The sequence below is a fragment of the Daphnia pulicaria genome, chromosome 3, assembly GCF_021234035.1.
Source record: "Daphnia pulicaria isolate SC F1-1A chromosome 3, SC_F0-13Bv2, whole genome shotgun sequence".
Lineage (NCBI taxonomy): Eukaryota > Metazoa > Arthropoda > Branchiopoda > Diplostraca > Daphniidae > Daphnia > Daphnia pulicaria.
In genome coordinates this window covers 9,770,480-9,777,768 of record NC_060915.1, presented here as the reverse complement: position 1 = coordinate 9,777,768, position 7,289 = coordinate 9,770,480, and positions in this window count along the sequence as shown.

Sequence of the window (7,289 nt, the reverse complement as noted above, 5' to 3'; positions counted from 1 at the left end):
GCAGATTTCACACTAAATCAAATGAATCGCGCGCAGATTTATGGCATCAGAATAATTTAGGACAAACCTAATTTGAACATTACATTGCTGTTGTCCGGTATTCTAGCGACAATAATGAGATTGAAGATTTATTGTCCTCCTTCCCAGCATCCAGCACCGGCTTCCATCCAATCGGACGGCGAGGTGTTTTTCTTATTATATTGCTTGTTTTTATTTTTTTTCTCGTTTCGTGCTGTTCTGTCTGATAAATATTTAGAGCCGCAAGGAACGGCAGCATCGATCAAACCCCCTTTTCGGGATAGATGATGGGACGGATCCTCCTCCAGCACCAAACGAGACGACTGGATGTAGTATACAGCATTACAGCCGGGCGATGCGTATATTATGTATACATGTCTATGAATATTCCAACCAACACCATCCATCGCCTACACACTATAGGGAAAATGTATATCAAATTCGCGTGCGCTTGTGCACAGACGTGGGGCAACGCACACGTTAATTATAGACATCATCCTTTTTTTTTCCATCCGCTGGGCTGCCATCCCAGCCAATCCAGCTAAAAGGTATAGGCCGTCTACTGCTGGATGTAGGCTATACTACGCCCGCGATCGACGGCCATCTACTATATGAATTATTATCGCATTGGGATGTATATACTACGTGTACATACACGTATGGCGGGGGGGTTTGTGATATGCCGGACCATCAGACGAGAGAGTTCCACGGCCGACCTTATAATTGTTGAGTGGGAGTTATCCATCAACCACCCCCTTTTGGTCCTCCCATTCGGAGGGAGAGAGATATATCCCTCGTCATATCATGTAGCGTTGTATTACAGTCGCCGGTCTCTCCGTGATATATTTCTCTTCTCTTCCACTTCACCTAAATATTATTTGTTATTATTTCTCCCTTTTTTTTCTTCTTTTTTTCCAAAACTTATATATTTTTGCAATAACACATGGGCTGCACCGCTTGGGGACACGCCTCTATAATAACCGACGGCCATTTTTCTTTTTTCTCTCTCTCTCTCACTGGAACGAGGGTGAAACAAAAAGGAACACAAAAATCAAGGGAAAAAAAAAATAAAATATCGATGAAATAATTACCGGGTTCGATATTTTTCATAGCGAACCTTGTGGGCGAGGCGGATGTGCTCCGTGACGGCTCGGCTGACCGATGTGAAATTCTCACCAGTTTCTAACCTCCGCTAGAAATGATAACATGGAATATTTAACTACTATAGTAGATACAGCCCATACATTCCCTTCGTGGGTGTCTATCAGTATTTAGTCTTATTAACGCGGACGTTGTTATTCTGTGTCTAGTCCTGGGCGGATGAAACACGGGGGAAAAAGGAAATTGTGCGCATAGAAGCGCAGGAAGTGAAAGGGCAGCTCACAGCAGTTGGGGGGTTGTTTCAGAAATATCGAATAACATCAACCAGCAAATGTATAAGAGTGACAATACGGTGCGTGTGTATCATTCCTGGACACGCCCAATTCCACCGTTCGATCCTCTGTCTCTATTATAGATCATAATCCTCACTATATAGTTCTTTCTGCTAGAGCTGCTGACGGGATCAAAGGTAATTTACCTTTATGTGCTTAATTTTTAAAAACAACCAAAACTGCTGGCTGCTGGCTGGCTTCTTCCTTTCTCATTTTGCTCATCGAATAAGCTTAATATTTCCCCGTGTGTATACTGATTCACGTCAGAGGCCAGTTGTTATATAAATCATTAGCCGGTGTGGACGTGGCAACTTTTCTCCCCCGCCGTTCAATGACTCGTAACAGCGCGGGCTCATTTCAAATCCAATTAGAAACTCGACGGATTTTTTTTTTCTGAAAACAACAAAAAACAAAAATTCTCTGACGGAATATTCGGAAAAAGATTGCCCCCTTTTTTATACTATAATCTTGTTTGTGCTTACAGACAGCAGACAGACATGGCTGTGTATAATAGTTATAGTCAAAATTTCTTATAAATGGATCAATTTTTTGTTTCTTTTCGCTAGGGCTGTTGCACGTGCTGATTTGTTTTGGATCCTCCTCCCCTCCCCCCAACTCAGTGTATATTTTCGTTTGGAAGCTCGTGACGAATTATATCAAGTTGTGAATGACGTAAAGGTCGTTGATTCGTGAGAAACAGAACGTCGGAGCCGAGGAAGTGGTTTTCGACGAAACTGCCGGTCTATGAAATGAAATAATAAATAGCGACGTCTGCTCCTTTTATTTTTGATTCGACTGATGTATACTGCCGATATTTGACTATGTATGCGTTATTACAGTCAGGTTGTTGTGCGGTGAGCCGAGTCAACTCTCATCGGCGGCCGATCGCATCATCCCAATTTGTCGCCTGCTGCCAACCCGACGATCAGAGGAGCCCCCAGTCAAACCCTCTTCATCTCCTCCTACCTCCCTCCTCTTTCGACTCGTTTCATCGCGCGTCCTCCAAGATTACAGAGCCTACACCTGTACAACCCATTGGCGTAATATCATTAAGAGGTGGGCTTCTGCATTTACGACAGAGTCAGACAATCTCCGGTTTTTTTTTTTTTTTACAATGGAAATTGACTGATATGCGCCGGCTACTGTGGCACTTTCTCTCCACTCGGAGGTGATGGACGAAAAAAAAGCCGACGAATATTCGGCATCTTCCTGGAACAGTGGGCGGTCTGTCCGAGTCTGTCTCCCCCCTTTTATGTTTCTTCCTCTGTGGACGTAATATATCGATCCCACCCAAAACGACACGCGCCGAACTTAAGAGCCCTGGACAGAGAGAGAAATGAAAAGGGGAAAAGAATATTAGACAACTGAGAATATATGGACCGTACCAGTGTATAGGCCTAAGCTGTATAGACAAGACTGTGTCTCCGCTTTCTGTGTATCGACAGGAAGAAGAAGTTAAAAAAAAATGTAGGGGGGAGAATGTCGGTCGACCGTGAGCCGGCGTCGACTTTGAACCATCGCCGCCCTACGGTTTTCTTTTTTTTTCTTTAAACCAAAGAGAACCCTAACGGCTATACGTCTAAATATAGTCGAATTATTTGTCACCGGAATGCCTCGACGAAGAGTAAATACCACATTGTTCCAGTTTACATTCGGCTAATTCGATCTAAGTTGTACAATTTTCAACAGTTGATGAACGCGGAATCGGTGTTATTAGTTTAGAAGGAAGCTGTTCGTACAAACCCGATAACAGACAAAAGTAAACATCTAAAGAATCAGACACTTTCAAGAAGAAAGTTTAATGCGAATTGAATTTCCCGCCTCTAGTAACGATACAAAAGTCGAGTGATTTCATGATATCAAATTTAAATCAAAAGGAAGAAAACAACACGAACAGTTGTCTGGGATTGCCTGCGGATTTTCTCATGTCAATTTCCTCCTTTTCAGTGTTGTTTCTTTTTTTCTCCCAAATATTTCTCTGCTTTTTTATTACGTTTCTCTTTTGATTCTCATCTCCTTATGGTACGTATATTACGTATGTACCCTGCAACTCTGTTGATTTCCTGGTTTCCATCAAGCGACTGCTGGATCATTGCTCTCTCCCCGTCTCCTTCTTCGCCGTTTCTTTTCCGTATACAATTTGATTCAGCTCCGCGTTTGATGTCAGTTTTATTTCTCGACTTTATTCCGGTCGTATACACGACCGTGTCTAGAGCGTTTTCGAGTCAAGTTTCGACGGTCGCGTGATGGGCGCCCACTCACGAACGAAAACGGTCCCGCAGTGTCATTCAACTTCAGCCTGAAACAGAGACTGATGGCACAGCAGAGCCTCTTTCTTATACATTTCCAACGTCAAACCTTTAATTAAATTCTCTCTCTCTTTCTCTCTTGAAAAAGTTTTATTTTTGTTTTGGCGTTTTTTTTCTACCGGGGGGGGGGGGGACGAGACGAATTCCAAATAACTTTTGGACGAAATTATAATAAGCTTAAGAGTTGATATCAACATTTTTGTCTGTATGTCGAGAAAATGGCTAGGCCAGCATTCTACTCAATAATAAATCATGTTTTTAAGTTTTCCCCATCGTCGTGATTATATCCATTTGAGAGCTTGCGCGGTTGCCGGCTGATAGTGGCGCGGCCAATCTCGTTCGTAATTTTACGGAGCATGACGGCATAGCAGCGGAGAATATTATAAGCAATTTATTGCACGTGAGATGCTCGGCTCTGCTCTACAGAGCGCCGCGCCGTAATGTAAAGCAGGAAAAAGAAAAAAAAAAGGCAACGGCGAGCGAGTTAGTTGGTTGGCGGTCATGCGCGCGATGATTTATTGGTCAAATTGCGACGCAGCGCTAAAGCGTTTTCTCCTTTTTGGTTTTTCCTTCGAGTCGTTGTTGTTGTGGATGAAGAGCACGGGGAGGAGTCAGTATAGGAAGAACTTCACATATTTATCCACACGGGAAGAAGAAGAAGAAAAAAAGGAGGAGAATCAACAGAGGGAGAGAGAGAAAAAAAAAAGTCAAAGAAAAGAATAAGAAGACGCCAAGTTATATTTTGAAAATGATAATCATGGTGGCGGCGGCGCCATCAAGCCCCGCTTGCTGGGAACCAACCAGTTACGACCAAAGTAAAAACAACAAAAAAAACAACAAACACAAAAGTAGATCTATGTGGCGTGTCGGCTGCGGAATTTTCGAATTTTCCATTCGCCCGAAACTGCCAATGGCGAGGGAGCGAGAGAGAAACAACTTTGGGTTGCCGCCGCGCTTCGTGTATTCCTCTATATCGTCCCGCGCATCGTCCTTTATGATCATCTACTTGTGCTGGTATATGATTGTAATAGCGTCAAATGCCGCTTGTATATGTATACAGTCGGTGTGTATATAGTAGTACTACGTACACTGCAATAAAGTATTACAGTATTATTAAAGGGTAATTTCAAATAGACGCGCGCCGGCGGATGAACAAATTTATTGCCCCTCCGCCGCCGCCGCTTTTTGGTTCACCTCGCTCGGTGATTGGTCTTCGAGCCGACGCGCACTGTAGTTATTATTACTCGGTGCGCATCGTGAGCGAGAGTATATATATATACGTGGAAGTCATAAACGACGAGACGGAACAAAGGAGAAGTTTAGAAATATAAATTGGACGCCACGTATGCATACGGCGTGTTCCGTTTTCCTCGCGTCGTATTGGCTGAACGCGGGACATAATTAACCTCACGTATGCTGCCAGTCCTTGTACGTGAAAGGCCGGCACCGTTGCCGAATTCCAACGCGTCTATTCTATACGAGTTGAAAAGGATTAGATCAAATGCATTTAAAAATTGACGTTATTATTCTCTTTGGGTTTTGATTGTTTTTTCTTCTTCGTTCTCACCGGTTAATGACATTTGAAACGATGTGAAAGTAATCAAGTCTGATGCGACCTTTTATTATGTTCAGAAAGTTCAAGATGTTCGCATAGACCTTTAAACTTGAGTGCTGTGTAGGCCCGACTGGCAGTAGTACCTAAGTGAGCAACGCAGAGAATCAAAATGAAAATGGCTTTTTTTTTTAAAGAGATTATCAAAAGTATTTTTCGAAAATTCTCCCAGCGCTTTCGTCAGGTCACACGCAGTTCATCACGCAAAGGTTATATCCAAAGGTCTCAAAATCAGCACAATCAAGTACACAGCGCGTGTAACAGTTGAAGACGATGAACATCAAAGGAACTATTGTGCCGTATACAATCGTCGTCTTTTCATCTCCGCGTTTAGAGTTTTAGGCGATAACCTTAAAAGGAGCCCATAGAATGTATTGTTCGACTTGTAATATATTTTGTTCCGAGTCATATTTTCCGGCTGTTGGCGCTTTTGTGTGTGCGCGTCGGACAGCCAGTCAGCAACAACTGACGAGCAGTTTAAGACTTGGTCGTTGCAGAGTGACATCTGTCGGCCGCCTTCCAAGAATCCTTCCATCGTTATTTAGTCGTTAACTTTTGAAAAAAGGAAAGAAAAAAAAAAGGGGAAAAATTTCGACTCACGCGGTGTACACACGAATGACTGGGAAAAAGCAGCAGCAGCAGCAGCAGCAGCAGCAGCAGCTGTTTTGGGCCTTCTTGCCGGACCGTGACCAGCGATGTCTCAGCTAGACTCTCTTCTTCTTTCTCCTCTTTTGAATCGCATTGTAAAAATAAAAAGAAGGAAAATGCAATAAAGAAAGAACAAACTCTTGTGTGTGCATATAGAAGAGGATTATGGCCGTGCGCCTTTTTGGCTGATGATTAGCTGTTGGTCTTGTTCCAGCAACTGTGTAATATACAACCGCCGTGCCGCCCGTCGAGAGTCGCTCTTTTCTTCTTTTTAACAACTCGCTATCAAAATATATCGCCTTGTCTATACAAGAGAATTTGAATAGAAAAAGGGAATATATATAATAAAGTTTAAAATCTCCAAAATGTGTAGACGACGAATAAGACGACGCGAAGACGGGTCGGGCTGCATTATTCCCTGGAAATTGGGAGGACGGACCCGCAACATGACTTTGTCCTTTTTTTCCGGTCTGGCGGGTTCTCACGCTCGTCGGCAGACGAATCTCTTCAAGAAAACATTTTTAAGTACAAAAAAAATAAATAAAAATAAAACACAAAAAATTCCGCTAGAATGAAGAAGCAAAAATAGCACTTCGATACGGACGGCGGAAGAAAATGTATTGATTCAAGTCTTTCTATTATATATAACAAACATCCGTTTCAAACGATTTGCCTTTTGTGTTGGTATATACAAGAATAATGTATACCTTAGAGGATTATTCTTCATATCCGCCTTCTTCTTATTCCCCCCTCCGATCGTCTCAAGTCTCAACAGCCAAAACGGATCGCCAAGCGGATCACATTTCACTTATATTCCACACAACTTTCTTTCCCTTCTTTCTCTCTCTCTACATGTATGAGAGTAGGTTTTTCATCAATCTCATGGGCGGTTGTATAAATAAACCAGTTGAGAAAAGCGCAGCGGCTAAAAAAATGTATTTTGTCGTTGAGCGCGGCCCACAGCCAGTCGACAATGAACCGGACGACCCGTGAAATCGAATCAGTTTGTGAATATGTCTGTGCTGCTGAATACGCGTATATGCAAATAAACAGACACAACTACAAGGAGGGTGGGAGGGAGGGAGGCATCGGAGACGTCATGGCATGAATAATAATGTAATGACGATAATGATAATAATAACGAGCAAATGTAACGATTGACGAGATGACAGTTTTGGCCGGCCGCACCGGTTACATCAAGCGCGGGGAGGTAGGTATTAGACGGTAGTAGCGCTCCACCACACCTCGTCCATTATAATATGGCTCCTG